At 46.2% G+C, this 19,425-nt stretch overlaps 1 protein-coding gene and 2 long non-coding RNA genes across 5 annotated transcripts in view; 2 read left to right on the top strand and 1 right to left on the bottom strand.

Moving 5' to 3' along the window:
* cpx (synaptic transmission protein complexin) overlaps positions 1-19,425 on the bottom strand; it is a 406,174-nt gene that overhangs the window by 61,253 nt on the left and 325,496 nt on the right. The gene's annotated exons all lie outside the window — the stretch shown is intronic.
* Positions 1-19,425, top strand: part of LOC142775073 (uncharacterized) — a 45,401-nt gene that overhangs the window by 15,875 nt on the left and 10,101 nt on the right. The gene's annotated exons all lie outside the window — the stretch shown is intronic.
* Positions 14,753-15,531, top strand: LOC142775074 (uncharacterized). The gene is made up of 2 exons (XR_012886660.1): positions 14,753-15,142; positions 15,310-15,531. It is a non-coding gene; the product is annotated as an uncharacterized LOC142775074 (long non-coding RNA).

Below are 19,425 nucleotides of genomic sequence, written 5' to 3'. Positions count from 1 at the left end.
TACTATTATCTACATCCCCGCACAGTATCATGATAAGTGTATAGTAGAGTAAATGTCCTTGATGCCTACTAAAAGGTGCCTATTTCCTTTGACCCTATACTCACTCATGTTTTCCAACGCCTCCAGCAACAAACAAACAAACACGAATAGAAAGTCCGAATATGCTCGCCAAATATGTAATCCGACTAAACGAGCAGCAATACCAAGAGGTGGCGTCTATAAATAAGGAGTTGTGTCTTGCACGATGTTTCAAGAACGCCTGGCTTTGTGCAACATTTCGTAGACAACACGCATAGGGGAGCAATAATAGACCGCCAGTTAGACATAATCCAGACGGCAGGTATATAGGCAAGAAACTTTCGGGAACATGTCATGGTAGGGCTAGTTATCTCAACTAATAGCACAGAATAGGGTACTGAAGTGCAGCGCACGAAGAAAGAATGAAAAAAAAAAACGGGGAGACCATTGAGCTTCTATGTCGGTTGCGATATCCCGCTATGAGGCAAGGTACCGGGCTGTCTGAAGGAAAACTATACGCCAACCAAGCAGTAAGAAGGCAGAGACTCTTGCACAACTGCCCAGCAGAGGGCACTCATCAGGCGCTCATTCCAGAAGAAACGAGACGGGGAAACTGCTAAGACGAACTGCAAACAGATAAGTGCCCACTCTATCCAGTGCAGCCGCGAGAAAAGAAGCTTCTGTGACCCGTGAGCAGAAGCCCTTTCCTAGAACTCGTCACTTCGTCTGCTGCTTCAGCAGCACGCCTTCCTCATTTCTGTTCCAGCGCATGTTGAAGAGCTGGGTGACACGTGGCTCTGGTCACAGGGCGTAAGAAAAAACAAGCAGTTACAGAAGCAAGAACTTGTGCGCCTTGCAACCATGCACTCTCCCTGAACAGCGCATGGTGTGACTAGGTGCGTGTCGCATTAAGTGCAAGGCCGCTTGCCGCGCGTAGCAATGATGTCGCAGCAGACTACACTCGGAGCCACCGATTCACTTTTTTTTTGTCCCTCCCTCGTGTTGTTTTTTTTAGCGCACACCCACGGAGCCACCTGCTAATTACGCAAGCTGGTTTACGGCTGTTGGTGCTGTAACGGTGCATGTGGCAATCCAGCTGCATATGGGAGTCCTTGCGCGCGACACTCTATGCGGCAAGCACCGAATATATGGGCCGTGAAAGAAGGGGCGATATCTAGGTCACCGCTGGGACAATCCAGGACTGCGCGTCGTTGATTTACTTCGCGCTCTTCATTGGGTTAGAAAGCCGCTGGCGTGCTCAAAATACCTAACTGAGTGCCCTCTTGTATATACAGATATTTGGGACAAAAAAGTGTGGTGACAGGATAGGCGCGGTTGAAGAGACGAAGCCGTACTCACTGCTCTTTTTTAATGCTCTTTGCGAGCAGTATTTGAAAAGCAGATCCCTACTGTGTGATCCTGTACGTAATAGCTTGTTTACTGCCGCGGGAAAGAAGAGTGTTATCATCTAGGTATCGAGAGTAACCTACTGTGTGAGCACTTGCTGACTGAAACGTTACTCAACCAGATTGCGGTACTTTATTAGACGTGTATCGGGCTGAAAATGGCACGAATATTATCGAGGACAACGAGCACAAAAACGTTTTTGTTCACCTGCAAGAAAAGTTTAAAAAAAACGCCCGTAGACAATATCTGAGCTTTGTTTTACCTTCAGCACCCCTACATGTAATTATATCGACGTGTACAGTCGGACACATGTGCATGTCCAGAAGCAGGACTTTAACGAGCGGTGAAAGCCGTGATGTCGAGCAATCTTGCGGACGACTCTCTTGCCAAGCGGTGCAAGTCAAAATGTGTCACCGCCACGGCTGACAGTGCCTCGGAATGAGTGCGTCGTGATTACATGGCTTGCGTAGCCTTGAAAGAAAATACGAATGGAAACTGAGCATCGGTCTCTGTCATTGTTCTACAACGATTCGCAGAAGCGACAGGTGCACGGCGACAGCGGTGGCCGACACGGATCCATAAGTTCGCTCCCACCGAACTACAAACGCCAGCCGGCAGTTCTGCATGCGCCTAACGTGTGGATATCGATATACGCACACGGAAAAGCAGAGAACTGTGGCACGTGGGTGGTATATAGAAACCAGCGGCCGTATAGTGCGCGCAACTGTCAGGCTGCGTCAGTTTCTCGGTCGACCGTCCGCCGGTGCTTCTTTTGCTGCTGACTTTGCGCGCCGATCGATGACCGCTCGAAGCGTCGAAGGGCCCAGCGGCGCGTGTTAAGCGCTGGCCGCACGCAATTTATCTTCCATCCAGTCTCCCACGCGTGTTCATCGGCCCTGGTCTGATGCGCGGCGAAAGTGGGAAGTGCGCTCTTTCTTCTCCCTCGTCTTCCTCGAACCTCGCTACGTCGTGACTTAAGAAGTTGAGTGAAACAGAGAAAGGAAAAACAATCAGTGCATCAAAAGGTGACCAGTCCCGTTTGGCCAATTACCAGGAAGAAAAGAACAGAACTAAAACGCGAAAGAACACGAAGAAGCAGAGCCCAAACTTCAGTAGTGTTCCCTTAATCTCTGCGCCCCGCCGCGGTGGTCTAGTAGCTAAGGTACTCGGCTGCTGACCCGCAGGGCGCGGGTTCAAATCCCGGCTGCGGCGGCTGCATTTCCGATGGAGGCGGAAATGTTGTAGGCCCGTGTGCTCAGATTTGGGTGCACGTTAAAGAACCCCAGGTGGTCTAAATTTCCGGAGCCCTCCACTACGGCGTCTCTCATAATCATATAGTGGTTTTGGGACGTTAAACCCCACATATCAATCAATCCTTAATCTCTGCGGGCGCTCTTTCATTGGGTCTTTTGTTACGGCTATTCATAAACAGAACTAGTTTTTATTGAATGCGAAACTTATAGCTACCTTCACCTTTCGGGTGATAACAGATGCTTACTTAAAAAAAACTAAAATTACATTAGCAGGAAAAAATGGTGCGCGAGGGCCTAACTAAATAAATATGCATTATTAAGTTTTGCTCTTTGCAGAGTATACCGGGAAGCAGAGAAAAGACGCGGAGCATCTTAAAACAACTAAAAGACTCATTTTATATGTGATAGTTTGACACATCATGTGCACGCATGACATACTTCGCAGAACATATATATTTCTTAGCTGAAACAAGGCTATCATGCGTGGTACTTTGATCCCACAAGCTGGGGCCTAATTCACGAAGCTTTTTTTCATTCTTAAATTGTCCTTGCTACTTAAAATTCATTTTTACAATATCATAGCGCATTTGTGAACATACAAGGCCTGTTCAAATGTGATAGCAGTTTATGACCAAATAGTGATTGTTGTTACAATTACTAGTATTTGCTATTATTGTGATCACTGACTAAGCTTTGGAATATGATTTGACTATATGACACACATTCCCACATCAAAAATGCAAAAGAAACTGATATATACAGTACAAAAAAAGGAACAAAAACTAATAACATAGGCATGATGAGAAACGGAAGTTAGACATTAGGATAGGCATCTACGTGAACAAATATGCACCCGGTTAGCTATCTTACAGATGTTCAAAATGCACGACGTGACCTCGTGCACGCAGAGCACGCTTCACAGAGAGGCGTTCGCGCAATGCACGAATAAAGAACATGATAAACGTAATGTATGCTGGCAGCTGCAAATTTATTACATCTTCTTTCTCGAAGAATCCAATGAACCTAGAATTCACGCGCCGCCTGAATATATTGAAGATCACGTTCTCGCCCTCCTCCTGCCAGCTGGAAGAACCCTTTTACTCGATAAAAACAATAACGCTAAATGCACCTTCTGCCACGCTGCCGCTGCTTTATTCATCGAGTAATGTGGTTTGGAGGCCTAGGCGCCAGATATTGTAGCAGCGTTACTCGGGAGTATCGACAGTCATGCTGTCTGCTCACATCAGCGGAACAAATATTCGATCTTGTATTTAACACACACAGCCGCGACCACGTCTCTTTCGAAGCGTCGCTATACGTTTCTCACTCACATGATAAATTCACGAAGTGGTGTGTGTGTAATGCCAGAAAAGAAAAGGCAACTCGACAATTTCTCACCACGAAATTGACACTTCGAGCGCAAACTTCCTCGCCAGTCTCGTCGGCACCAGCATGAAACAAAGTGCTGTGTGGCATCCCTCATTTGTGCGTTTGTTTTGATGCCCTTCACGGTGATATAACGATTGCCATACGCGCAGTTTGGCAAGTCATAGACGAACATATATATATATATATATATATATATATATATATATATATATATATATATATATATTGTAGTGGGGAAGAGGGAGAGAGACAGTATCTAGTTGGAGCACCTGAAAGACGACTACGACGAAGAGCTGAGCTCGTGACAGTGACTGAGGCCTCTTGAACCAGGCAGGTGGTTTTATTCAATAAACCCCCTTATAATCTGGTGGAAGCGCTGGGTAGTCTTCGAAGCTGGAACTACGAAGTCGCACCTTACCTGCAGTGCCAGCAATGCCGGAAGAACCCTCCACCCAAGGTACCTCGCAAGTTCCCGCCTCTACATGTCCCGGCGTGTGGCCACTATGTCGCCCACCGATCTTCAGCGGCACTGACGGCCAAGACGTTGAGGAGTGGCTGGCTACTTACCACAAGGTGAGCGCAGCGAACAAGTGGAACAATGCGGCTAAGCTGACCTATGTAAGCTTTTACTTGTCCGGCGTCGCTAGTCTCTGGTTGCGCAATCACGAAGCCGACATTGCCTGCTGGGATTCATTAAAGGCCTCCTTTTCGCAAGTCTTCGACCGCCCTGCTGTGCGGAAACTCCGCGCAGAACAACGACTTCGTGAGCGCGCTCAACAGCCAGGAGAGACCTTTACCAGCTACATTCAAGACGTTGTTGACTTGTGCAAGCGGGTAAACCCAGCGATGCTCGAAGCCGACAAAATCAAACAAATCCTCAAGGGCATATGCGATGACGCATTTCAAACGTTGCTAGCCAAGGACCCACAAACCATTGCCGAATTCGTCAGCTTGTGCCAGAGTTTTGACGAATTGCGCAAGCAACGCGCCCAAACACGGCGCTCTCTGGAACAACGTGATTCGATCGTGGCCTTGACTCTCGGAGACCAGAACGACATGTTGGCTCGAATAAAGCAGTTCGTGCGTGAGGAGGTCGCTCGGCAGCTCTCCATTTTATAGAGCGCGCCCGAGCCAGCACAAACGCATCCTTTGACCCCAGATCATCTGGCCCCGGCCATAAGGTACGTCATACAAGATGAGGTAGCGGACGCTTTGCCTTTCGCTCGTTCACCACTTCTGGAGGCCGCACCCTTGACGTATGCGCAAGTCGTTGCAGCCAGAGCACCTCGACAGCCCACTTATGCTACCTCACCGATCCCTGTTCGGCCATCACCAGTTCCGTTCAGCCGGCCGATTGCAGCGTTTCCGAATCCGTGGCGCACCGCAGACAACCGCCCGATTTGCTATTCTTGCGGTTACGCAGGACATGTGGCTCGCTTGTGCCGCCGCCACCCTCTCATTCAGAGCGACAACATGCAAAGATCGTCACACGACTCTCGGCGTTTTAACAACACGGCACGTCAACAAGGATCCTCTTCACCCGACCACCCTCCCTCAGTCAGTCACCAATCTCCATCTCCCCGACGTCACTCTCTGTCGCCTATGCGCCGTCGACCCTGCCCTTCAGACGCGAAAAACTAGATGCCGCAGTTCCGGAGGCATGAACTGCGTCGTCGTCGAAAGAATCAAGTCCTCGCATTTCTCCGACAAACCTCATCGACGTTTTTTGTGGACGGTTGCCGTACCCTTGCACTTGTGGACACTGGTGTTGCCGTTTCAGTAATTGATTAAAAACTTTGCCGCCTGCTCAGGAAGGTTACCACGACGCCAAAGGGGTTTTCCCTCCGTACTCCTAGTGCTCAGCATATTCGACTATCAGCTGCCTGTACCGCCCGCGTTCTCATCCAAGATGTTTTGTATACCATTGAATTTCTTGTGGTACAGGTGTGTTCTCATGATGTGATCCTCGGCTGGGATTTTCTGTCTCGTAATCGGGCGGTTATCGACTGTGCTCGTGCTGAAGTGGCCTTCTGTGCGTTGTGTGCCTCGTCTCCGGAATTTCTGTTGAACAAACTGTTTGCCGCCGACGACATCGACATACCACCGACAAGCGCAGCCTTTGTTCCCGTATCTTGTGCCGATGTGTCTAAGGCTGCAGTGTTGTTTACGCCTTCCCAAACATTCCAAAGTCGCAAGAGCCTCGCGTTGCCGTTTGCAGTTCTAGATATTTCGGCAGGCGCTACCAATTCGTTTGTCACTAATTCCTTGCCGTCTCCCACAACCTTGTGTCGCGGAGAATGTATTGAAACATTCCAAGACTTAGACGTTTCCTCCATCTTCGACCTTGACGGTGAAAGTGATTTGCAGCTTAATGCATTAACGCCATCTGCCCATTTAATTGTCCACGAAAAAAAATTTGTTTGGCCCGTCAATTGACGGCGAACTTGAAAAACCACACCGCAAAAAGCTTCTAGAACTTCTTCACCAGTTTCGCGGCTCGTTCAATTCCCAGCAGACGTCCTTAGGCCGAACGCACACCGTTGTGCATCAGATTAACACCGGCTCCCAAGCACCTCTGCGACAGCGTCCCTACCATGTATCTCCTGTGGAGCGTCGTGTAGTCACCGAGCTAGTGGCCGACATGCTTCAACATGGCGTCATTCGGCCGTCCAGCAGTCCCTGGTCTTCACCTGTGGTACTTGTGAGAAAAAAAGACGGCTCGATTCGCTTTTGCGTCGATTACCGCCGTTTAAACAAAGTCACGATTAAAAACGTATACCCTTTGACGCGCATCGATGATGCCCTGGACTGCTTGCAAGGCGCTGAATTCTTCTCATCACTAGACCTACGGTCCGGTTATTGGCAGGTCCCCATGGCACCATCAGATCGTCCAAAAACTGCTTTTGTGACGCCCGATGGGCTATACGAATTTAATGTAATGCTCTTCGGCCTTTGTAATGCGCCAGCCACATTCGAAAGGAAGTTGGATAGCGTCTTGCGTGGGCTAAAATGGAAGACATGCCTATGCTACTCGGATGATGTCGTTGTTTTCACCCCTGATTTCGACAGCCATCTCCAACGTCTCAGCGGAGTCTTGAGCTGCCTCATGAGCGCAGGCCTTCAACATCAAAAAGTGCCACTTTGGAGCATGGAAGCTCACGATACTTGGTCACGTTGTCTCAAAAGAGGGCGTCCTCCCAGACCCAGGGAAGCTTCGTGCTGTCGCTGAGTTCCCGAAGCCTACGACTGTGAAAGCGCTTCGCAGCTTTGTCGGACTATTCTCTTACTTTCGCCGCTTTGTGAAGAACTTTGTTTCGATAATCGCACCACTGACACAGCTGATCTTTGGCGATGTACACCTCTCTGATTGCTCGCCAGCATGCGATGATGCTTTTGCAACATTACGCCATCTCCTTACTTCACCACCTATTTTACGCCACTTCGACCCTACTGCTCCAACCGAGGTGCACACGGATGCCAGTAGCATAGGACTTGGCGCTGTCCTTGCTCAACGCAAACCCTGGCTTCTCGGAGTATGCAGTTGCGTATGCCAGTCGCACCCTAACCAAGGCAGAGCACAAATACTCTGTTTCCGAAAAGAAATGTTTGGCCATTGTTTGGGCATTACAAAAATTTCGTCCTTACTTATATGGACGCCCATTCGATGTAGTTACAGATCACCATTCACTCTGTTGGCTCGCTTCATTGAAGGATCCTTTGGGCCGGCTTTGACGTTGGGCGCTACGTTTACAGGAATTTGATATTCACTTCATTTACCGCTCAGGCCGCAAGCACGCCAACGCAGATGCTCTTTCTTGTTCGCCCCTTCCTTCAGCCGCTGCACCTGTTTCCTTCGCCGAAGCTATCATCGGCAGCATCGATATCGCTGACATGCCTTCGGAACAACGCAAAGACCCTTGGATAGCCTCGCTCATCGACGTTCTCTCCTCGTCTTCGGTGACACCACGCCAGCGTCTACCTCGTGCACTACGTCGGCAAATTCCCCATTATGCAATACGGAATGCCATGTTGTACCGTCGCAACTGTCAGCTGGATTGTAGGAAATGGCTTCTTGTTATACCTCGCCATTTGCGCTCCAACATGTGCGCGTACTTCCACGCAGACCCTCAAAACGCGCACGCTGACGTTTTGAAAACATACGACCGGCTTCGTCAGCGATTTTTCTGGCGTGGAATGTACTCGTACCTTCGCAAGTACATACGCTCCTGCACTGAGTGTCAGCGACGGAAAACAACTTGTCATGCCTCTGGCGAATTACAACCATTGCCGTGTCCAGCTTGGCCGTTTGATAGAATCGGCATCGACCTCTACAGCCCACTACCTTGTACACCTGCGGGAAATCGCTGGATTATTGTGCCGTTGACCACCTAACCCGTTACGGTGAAACCGCCGCTTTGCCAGCTGCTGCTGCTCGTGATGTCGCCTTGTTCATCTTGCGTAGCTTTGTCCTTCGCCACGGCGCGCCACGTGAGCTGCTTAGCGACCGTGGGCGTGCGTTTCTATCACAAGTCGTCCAGGAGCTTCTCAGTGAGTGCAATATTATTCATCGCACCACTACAAGCTATCACCCACAAACAAACGGTTTGACAGAGCGCTTTAACCGCACGCTCGGTGATATGATTTCTATGTACATATTCTCCGACCATTCTAATTGGGACTTGGTGCTCGCTTTCGTGACGTATGCGTATAATACGGCCGCGCAAGCAACTACTGGGTTTTCACCTTTTTTTCTACTGTACGGACGTGAGCCCTCTTCTACGCTTGACACGATACTTACTTACCGCCCAGATGGTTCAGAATACCGCCCAGCCTCCGAACTTGTTCAGTGTGCCGAAGAGTGCCACCAATTAGCGCGTTGATTTACGTCCGTCGCACAAGGTCTCCAAAACAAACGACTTGACCAAGACAAGCCTGCTCACAGCTTTCCCGTAGGCTCGCTTGTATGGCTTTCGGTTCCATTCCAGTCCCCCAGCCTCTCCCGAAAGTTTGCACCCAAGTACAATGGTCCGTACCGCATCGTTCAATGCACGTCACCGGTCAACTACGTCGTCGAACCAGTGAAACCTGCCGAGGACAGACGATGCCGGGGTCGTGAGACAGTCCACATCAGCCGCTTAAAACCTTACTATGATCCCATTGTGCTTGCTTCGCCGTGAGTCACCAGGATGGCTCCTCTTCACCACCGGGGCAAATGTAGTGGGGAAGAGGGAGAGAGACAGTATCTAGTTGGAGCACCTGAAAGACGACTACGACGAAGAGCTGAGCTCGTGACAGTGACTGACGCCTCTTGAACCAGGCAGTTGGTTTTATTCAATAAACCCCCTTATAATATATATATATATATATATATATATATATATATATATATATATATATATATATATATATATATATATATATATATATATATATAAAGAGAGAGAGAGAGCATTCACATTAGAGAAGCCCATAAATCGGCCAAGTTACTCGTGAGAAATACAGTGGGAGTTCTGCTCATTAACCCTTTCGGCCCTGGCGGTGTCAATTGATACCACCGCACATTTCCCCTAGTATCTCGGAAACGTAACCAATACTACTCATTCTTGGAGGCATAGTTCTTCAATGATCCCCACTGCCATTAACACCAATATTGTGGCACGTTTGTGGAGGTAGCAGCCACAAAGAAGAAGAAAGGCGACCGAGGTCTTCCATGAAGCCGAGGCGCGTAAGTTGAGGCGGGTAAGCGCCATTTTCGGAACGGCGTACCGAAGCTGTTTCAGTGAGTATTAGGCTGAAAAGTAAGACGTTGGTTGCCATTTTGTGCAAACCATTGATTAGCAGGATGCCACCATGACTCATTTTAGCCACCATGACTCATTTTTTAGAGATGGCGTAACTCTGAGAATACTCACAGCACGAAGTTTCCTCGAATAAATCTCGCGCTTTCCAAGCTTCGTTGTCGGCACGACTGCGACTAGCAAATGGCTCCTTCTTTGTCGTTAATTCACACAGAACTTGCGATTGCGATCACCCGATGAACGTTCACCCGTTAGTGGATATGGCTCTGTAGGCCTATAGCACGAAAACTTTGGAGGCTTATTTGAAGTAGTCGATAACGCTCCGATACGGGCAAAGCCTACTTTCCTTTATGCAAGTCTGGCATCAAAGAAAATTAAAATGAAACACCCACCACCAGCTGCGCACACCCTTTTAAACGCTGACTGACGGCCTGTCAGTTCCAGATATGGTGTTGTTACCCTGAAGCTGAATTGAACAGTACTAACAGCAATGCACAAAGAAAAAAAATTAAAGATGATGACAAAGTACAGTAACCACGAAGCGTTGCGACTAAACCACACAAAAGAGACCAGCACGTTATCGGTATCGGCTTCAAAACGTCTGCGCGTTATAAAATCTTGACAGCTTCTGAAGGCCTTCACGTTTATTTGGAGTTGCATTTTAAACACTTTATTTGGTTTGTGCTTCTTTGCCCTATTGACATTACGCTATAAATAAACTGTGAAAGCGAAACAACAATAAAAACGGCAACCTGTCGGCTGTTGGAGCTGCAGGAAAAAAAACAAATACCATGGAAATGACACGTGATAATACAAAATGTTTAGCGTGCACATGATTTCGTCTCGCCGCTCCTTAAGCAGTAGACAACAAAGATTTTGGTATCGTACATCGGAATACGCTGTGCACTTAAACCTCAGTCTGCGTGTCCATGCTCAGTAAATACCCCGAATCTATATACACGATAACATCTTCCGATAAAAAATGTTAGGAAGGGCATGTTTGAGACAACCGTGATGCTTCAGATATTATTAGTGAAGCTGGCTGGTCAATAGCAAAAAAAGGGCACCTGGAAAAAATAAACTACATGAATTTAGAGCCTGCTTCAAAATTCACACGAATTTTTCTTGTAAAAGCTCTTCGCCGTATTGGTAGGTTGCCTCCCATACACTAATGCGTTTAACATTAAGACTAGCCGAAAACGCTGCCTATTACGCTTATTTTTACTTCTCTCTGTCTAGCTATGATTCACCGTACCTATCTCCATATCTATATCAAGTCATCATTAGAGCTTGGAAAGTCACGCTATTTTTATACCTTAAATCGAGGCCAGCATCTTTGTTGAGGCAGTGCCTGCTGCTGCTACTGATGGTGATGGCTTCGGAGGCCGTAGTACGGTCCATAGCTATAGTATTTGTTGAAGCTATATAGAGAGAATGAAGATTTTCGTTGGTTTGGCACGGTATATATTTACTAATGTTTCGTCTAATGGACAAGACTTTGTCAAAGCTCTTTCGTCTTGTCTACCAAACGAAATGTTAGTACAAATATACAGCGTCATACCAACGAAAGTCGTTAGTTTCTATTCCGTCTTTATCAGGGTCCTCATGATTTTCCCACTATATATATATATATATATATATATATATATATATATATATATATATATATATATATATATATATATATATATATATATATATATATATATATATATATATATGGTCTTACGGTGAAACATCAATTCCGCTTTTTATAAAAGTCATTTGTAGGTCGAGAACCATCAGTGGCCGAAAATGAAGCCATAGTTATATGCGGTTGAGTATATCATCCAAACTATAGGGGTCCTGTTCTCGAAGTAATTTACAATTTCTAAGTTAGCATGGTTCGTAAAATGCCGACCAAAAGCGGCAAATTAATCAATATTTTTTCTGAAAAGAATGTCGGTGAAAAAAAACCATTCCTTTCAAACAACAGATTTGTGTGGATGTGGTCTTCGGCTTTTTGCGGAACAATGTTATGCGATCTAAAAAATAAAGGCATTTGATCACAATCACAGACCTCATCGCTCTTGCATATTTTTTTCTTTTCCCGTTTTATTAAAATTTTTTTACAGTCGTATGATAACCTTCAGTAGCGTTCGGAAGCAACATAGCTTCAAAATTGGCGGATAATTTCGTATGCGAGTAATTATAGCGCTAAGAGCTCTGTCAATAACGGACAACGATTAAAGGAAGAGAAAAATGGAAGGCCAGAATCCTACGGACAAGTGTATGCTGGTGTTACACAAACGTTTCTTTCGATGTCTAGACAAATTTTCAAGCAGATACAATGCAAACACCGTCAAGTGCCATTGTGTACCAGTTATAAGTGTATAATGTCCCGACCGGATCCTTTTTTGCTTATGGTCGCCGAGTACCGACACTCCGTTTGATGTTTGCGAAACCAGGTGGGCTTGCGTCACGCATCGGTTTTCGCAACGGACCACAAAACTGCTGTCATTTCGCTATACGCAGTTTTCGTATGACCTCCACATCTCCCACATTTAGAGCATGCTCTGGTTTTATTTTCAAGCATTAGAGCTTAGCTCCACAGCGTCACGCTTAACTGCTGATCTTGCTTCTTCGCTTCATCGCATATCTCTCTCTCTCTCTCTATATATATATATATATATATATATATTTATATATATATATATATATATGATCGCACAGAAACACGGCTATTCACTCGGCGTGGCAGGTGTCAGCGGTGTTGCCGGCAAGTACGTTATGTGGAGTGCAGGATCAAAGGAAGTTTAACCTGAAAAGTTACGCGTGGCAATAATCGTAAGCGACAGTCTCTATAGGGACAAAAATATCTATATAATAGGATGAAATATATGTGGGTGTTAAACCGTGTCCCCTAAAAATGCCAAAAGTTTTCAAATTATAAAAAAATAGTAATGTTTCAGGAGGCATAAAGCACTTTGTAACTATTCTATAGTCAGGCTTCACTGAGCAGAATAACAAGATGACGAAAAAGCGTCTACATGCATATATAAACCTACAAAGGTGAGATATAAGGCTGAAGTAGTGAATGTCAATGCATTTCGCGTTTAGAAGTACTAGCATATTCTGCACATAAACGGTCAATTGAAGACCGCAGAGAGGCAGTGGCATAGGCTAACATTCTTGACTCACTGGTACCGAGAGTCACTGCAAAGAGTGCTTATCCTAACCTCAGTGAAGAATTGTTGAACGCTGCGATATTCATTAGTCACACAGCTAGGAGCGCGTCACCAGCCGTCAAGTCATATATGCTGTTGTCCACGTTCGAGATATCCTGGTAAGCCACGCCGCCTGCCGACGCAATGTGGCCCACAATCCATATATCACAAAATGGATAGGGTAGTGCTGTTGGCGGCTCAGGGAACTTGGGTATGGAGTAACTGCGCCACTTCTTCCGAGCTAGCTTTGACATGGCATCAGCCTAACTCGCTTGATCTTTGTTACAGCTGGCTCCTAAAAATTTGGTGCAGAGCAGCGGCTACAGATCATCGTACCTTAGCTCCATATCTATATGGTGCACACCTTTCAGCGCGGCTGCTGCCCCGACAAGCTGTTTGCGAAAAGGGTACGCAAGCCCCACATATCACGCGATAAATGCAGGCGATTCGAATACTAATAATCAAGATTGATTAGGCATGTGGCTGAAACAAGTTGAGCTGGAGGTAAACATTGATGAAGGAATGGCGACATTAGGTCAAACCACGCTTGGACTTTCTGATAGATACTTTAACAAACTTTTCATGTAATCTGCGTGAATCAATCAATCAGTCTTTAGCATTCTTCGATATAGAGCACACAGATCAAGGAGATACATTTTGAGGAGCAGGTCGGAAAGTACAAACGATGGAAAAGCCTGTAATACCACAATATCATAAGAGGAATTTTTATGCAAGTGCAGGACTAGAACGGAATTACACAATAACACATGCTGCTACAAAGTACACAGACCCTCAAGATCAACGCAGCGATTTGAAGAAGCTGATAATTATGTTACTGTGATGAGTAGGGCTTTTCAAAAATAGATTTCAAACTGCTGAAGTGCGAATTTTAATTCGAATCAATACTGTTTGATTTAAAGAAGGGCCGTAGCATTGCTTCTCGCAAGTTGTAACGCCAGAATACATAAGGATGTTGTGCAACAAATCTTGTTTTATCCTTGACACGCCAGTCCTAATTATTTTTCAAAGTGGCCCAGTACTGCCAAAGGTTTCCAACTGATAAAAATAGTTAGAAGGCTAACATTGTGAAAAGATTTTAAAAATTTCAAGTGAAGACTGAAAGCCTGAACCGTCTTTTAAATATCCTATCCAACCGTGTCTTAATGCAGACGGCAAAAGCGATAACCACGACTTCTCCCGAAAAGCCCGTGTGAAAATTTGCAAAAATATCACCCATTGCCATATCAAAGCCTTTACTTTCATGCACCTTTCTTTCTTTCTTTCTCTCTTTCTTTATTTCTTTCTTTCTTCCTTTCTTTCTTTTTCTTCCTTTCTTTCCTTTTTTTCTTTCCTTCTCTTTTTTTCTTTATTTGTATGCTTTTCTCTTTCTATTAGTCTTTCTTTCCTTCTTTCTTTCTCTCTCTCTCTCTTTCTTTCTTTCTGTTTCTTTTTTTACGTTCTTTTTCTTTTTTGCATTCTTTGTTACTATGTTCCTTCATTTCTTTCTTCATCTCTTTCTTTTCTTTCTGTCTTTCTTTTTTTCTCTTTAGTTTTTCTTTCTCACTGTCTCTTCCTTTCTTTCGTTGTTTCTGCGCCGTTTTCACTGTGATATCGAGGCCAACAGTATATGTCCGGACTGAGGCGACCGGGTAGCGTTTTCAGCCTCGGCTATACGGCACGTAGGGGAGAACGAAACGCGAAGTGGCGTGCCCAGTAATAGTTTGGTGAGTGATAAACATCCTCATTTACGTGCGCACTTGCCAAGAGGTATAAAACTGTTCACACTGTGCTTGTTGCCACTTCTTTTCAGGATGCTGCCTTTCACGTACACAAACTCCACACATTCGTAGTGGGCGCTGCAGTCCGTCTGTGCTGCACCCAATTCACGGCGGCGAAGAGCGGCACGTCAGTTGCACATCGGTGCTGTATGGTGCAGTTAGCGAATTCCTCGCATGTAGAGAGGGAATAATTTATGCAACCGACCAAACTCCGGAGCGTAAGTGTTGCTTCCGAGCAATGCTTTCGAACGAAGAATTTAGATGACCTCGGTTCTCTCGGACCACGCTAAAAGGTGAAATTAATCGCTAGATTCGTTCTCGAGTTTGTTTTTATATCATAAAGATGCACATGTCATAAACTTGTGCGAGAGCGAAATATCATCTTAAGTAAATTTCTTTGCAGAATTTACAAAACCAAAAAAAAGATTTCTCGTTTCCTTTTTTTTCCTATCCCTAACAGAGGCCCACATGCCGACTATAGCCTGACATGATGTTAACTACACAGCTGCATTGCGGGAAATTAATATTTATCAGCGCCTGATACAGCTGGACCTCCGGATTACGAACGACAGTGGGCGAATGCACCGTGCAGCCGCTGGTTGTGAGAATCATGCCCTCCTTGATTCACACTGTCACTTAGCCTAATAATACAGGTTATTAAAATGATTCACGTCTTTTGTTACGAAGCAACTCTGGAGCTATAAGGGTTACGCCCCAGCGTATCATCACTAGTGCAACCAAACAACGAAATAGAGTTTCTTTGCGAAAAGCTAGATATATTGTGTGCTATAAGTGGAGAAAAAGAACAATGACCCTTGTCGTGCTGCAATCCCGTCTCTAGCATGCCTGAGCAAACTTTGCAGAAACAGGCTATACGCACTGGATTCTGCCGGAAGACACGCGAGAATAAAGTGCTCTGCTTTACAATGAAAGAGAAGAAAAGAGACCTGAGGTTGCAGTACAGGTCTGCCGACTGCGCTGTGTCGAAACCTAGGGTTAGCGGCCGCAAATGATGGTTGAGGTCTCGGACAACGAAGGCGTGATCCCAGAGTGCGCTCAGAGGGCCGAAATTTTTACAGCAGTCTTTCCACCACGTCGTAAACCAGTGAGTTCTCCATGGTTCCGTTACGAGCATCGCCGCTGCACGCGCCGTATATACGAGTCCTGTAGACAGTGGGCTTGCAAGTGCGGCATGCGACGGTGGACGGTGGGGGAATTCCCGCTCGGCCGGGGTTGGCTGGAATTGAAAGGTTGCTGGTCCCTCACCCGCTCACACGAAAACGATGCCGCTGCGGGCACGCCTTATTCTGAGCGTTCTCACACGTAAGTGGTAGTAGACGAGTTAAGCTGAAGTCGTAACAAATTGGGTTTTTAAGACATCTTTCAGGACAGAAAAAAAATTAGTTTTGGATATGAGAGCCAGTGTGCCTATAATATTAAAGCGGGGTCCTTGGACCTATACATGTGGCGACTGTAATTCCATTTTTACCAGTTATACGACTTATGGGCACATTACCGCTGTAAAAATATAATAAACCTGTAATTGTAGGCGGTACAGTAATAAATCCTTGCATTTCAAATCCTGCAGTCTCACAGAAGGCGTTATAAGCTACCAATAAGCATAGGGCTAATCAAGACGCTGACAGCAGTATTTTTGAGAATGACATATTAGCACTTTATTGCTGACTAAAATTTGTGATTAAACTTATTTCGCAGTGTATTTTGTGCAGCCGATATGACAGGCAAATAAAAAGCAAAGTCAGAGGTCAAACGTGAAGTTGCGTCAGTGAACCGAAATCTTTGTGAACTTAACTTCCGACTAAGTATTTATGAATTTAATAGACTTTGGATACACCTCTATGCGAACAAAAACTATGTTCAATGTAAGCAAATGTTTTGGCGTTAACAGGAATGCGAGTAATTGCGTCTTTCCTCGCTCTCTTTCTTAAGACTACTTGGGTTTGAGAACTCCAAGGTGCTCCGCTGCGGTGGTCTAGTGGAAAAGGTCGCGGGATGGAATTCCAGCTGCAGCGGCTGCGTTTTTGATAGAGGTGAAAATGCTGTAGACCCGTGTGCTCAGATTTGGGTTCACGTTAAAGAACCCCAGATAGTTGAAATTTCCGGAATCCTTCACCACAGCGTTTCTCATTATCATATGGTGGTTTTGGGAGGTTAAACCCCAAATATCCATCAATCAACCAATCAGAATTCAAAAGAGTAGCAAAACTAGATAGGCCTAAAAGTTGTATGCTGATATTCAGACACGTTTCGTTGCTTTAAGTGAAGCAAGCTAAGGACCATGAAAAGTAGATGACACTGCGGAAAGTCTCTTTAAGGCTACGAAGTAACAGGTAATCATCAAAGTACGCACATCACCTTCACCACGAGAAACAAAAAAAAAACGTGAATACGCGCTCGTCTTAAAAAATTGATCGGTGTGGCCTGTCAAACAAACATAATTGCCATTATAGGAATACGATGAGGTGTCACGACACATGAAATGAGATGGGCATAGAGACTTGCTTCAGGATGCGCATTGATCAGTGGCACGAATGCCGCATAAGCCTACTATGGCTTCACCGTAGCGCGTGTACGGCACCAGCGCAAAATAAACACACAGGTAGGCGGGCGCGCCGACGTACAATGACCGACATCGATGAGCAGCGGCATCCGCGAAGAGTCTACCTGTGTTCCTCACGGTTCGCGCTGTCCGCGAAGCACTTTCGCATCGACCGTGGCCACACGGGCACCACGCTCGGGGCGGCGCGTATTCGAGTTGGCTCCGCACGTCCTACGAGGTTGTTGCGGTCACTGTCATTGTTCTGTCGAAGAAAGCTTCCTACCCACCCACTGAATATACGTCCGCACCGCAAGAAAGAAATGAAAGACGTGCCCGAAAGACAAGAACGTAACATGCATTGTTGCCTCAAGACTTGGGGCTTTCTATATTGCCAGTTTGACGGGTGCATCAGCTCGAAGCATGCGTGCACACCGAAAATCAGTGAGTGAATGAGGCGGCAGAAAGGCAGGTGACTTGCCCGGGGCACGCAGTCACGCTATAAGAAAGAATAAAAAAACGCAAACGCGCAAATACCAAAATGTAGGGGGACGGCACTTCTCTTCGCTGGTTGCCGCTGCGAAAAAAAGATTTGCGCAGGAAGGAAATAATGAGGGAGACCGAAAGCCTCCGGCGAGCGGTCTCTTAATAATTCCGCGCATCTGAGAGGGGCCCCTGTCGAGCAATCAGTGTGCCGTGAATGTGGCGAGCTGGCACGCTGTCTCCGGTGCCCTGATTACCTGCTCAGCCCGGCATTGTTAGAAAAGGCGCGCTTTGCCACCACGCCATTCCACCCCTTGTTAGATACGCTCCACCGCAGGGGCGGCTGCTGCGCAGAAAAGCCAGCCTCGGTGCGATCACGCGCCTGCTTGCTCTGACGACGCGCCTCGTGGCGCAAAACCTTGTGTGCCTAAGCAGCGACTGCACGCAATTTCGCGAGCTTTCAGGCTTTTCCAGTATGTGTTCGCGAACGGCTGTAGGATTTGGCAGCAGCGGGCATAAGGCCCATTCGTCGACAACATTGCGCTCATCAAACGTCGTAATAGACGAAAGTGGACATTCATAACTTCACAACATTTCGCACGACAGCTGTGGCTTTCCAGATTGTTCACTTTGTTTCATTTATACTGTGTAAAAAAGTACTCTCACGGTGGGAACTGTATATATTACATGAAGGACCAATGGATCTTGCGAATTATAAACAAAGTGAACAATTCTGCATAAAAATAGTCCTCAGGCGAAAAAACGCCAAGCCGGCGCGGAAAACGCAACACTGCAGTCCCAGCGAAAACTGAAAAAGCACCATTTCTAGAACCCGTTACAAACTCTCTCGGGACTAGTAATACAAGCACGCTTGCAAGTTTCCCACTACTTCGTTAATGTACTGGGCCTTTAATGACGATGAAGAATTGTGGCTGAGCTTTTCGTAATGAATTAAAATAATTCAACGATCCACTCGTAAATAAATTCACACTGTGTGTTGCCTGGCTGCACAAAACTCATTCCGTGAACCGTGCCAGTTGTTTCATTCTTCTACCGCTTTATATCGCGTATGTTAGCGCTGTTCCTTCCCGACATAACGCTTGTATAAAGTTTTCTGAGCGCAGGATTATGAAGCACCGGCGTGGCTCAGTAGTAGAATACTGAGCTGGCAGCGAGAGGACCCAAGGTCCAACCCTATTTGATAGCGGGTATTCTTTTTTTTTTATTTCGTGCGATATGAGTTACAGACACTGGCAGTGGCGGAGGAGGACAACTACGGCACCTTTGCTGTAATCTCAAGCAGCTCTCACGCTAGAATGTGTGTTATATGTCGGAATGACTCGGCACACGGAACGTGTAGCTGACATTCCAGTTTTGAAATATCACTTCAATAATCCAAGAAAACAAAAACACTTGTCTTGCCATTTTGGACACAATCTTTTCGAGTGGTAACCAAACTTCATTACTATGCGAGGAGAGGCGTGATTTGAGAAGGAATATATTTAGCTTATTTGTGCCAATGAAGTTCCACAGTGC

The sequence above is a fragment of the Rhipicephalus microplus genome, chromosome X (genome assembly GCF_043290135.1).
Source record: "Rhipicephalus microplus isolate Deutch F79 chromosome X, USDA_Rmic, whole genome shotgun sequence".
Classification (NCBI taxonomy): domain Eukaryota; kingdom Metazoa; phylum Arthropoda; class Arachnida; order Ixodida; family Ixodidae; genus Rhipicephalus; species Rhipicephalus microplus.
This window is presented reverse-complemented; position numbering and strand designations above follow the sequence as displayed.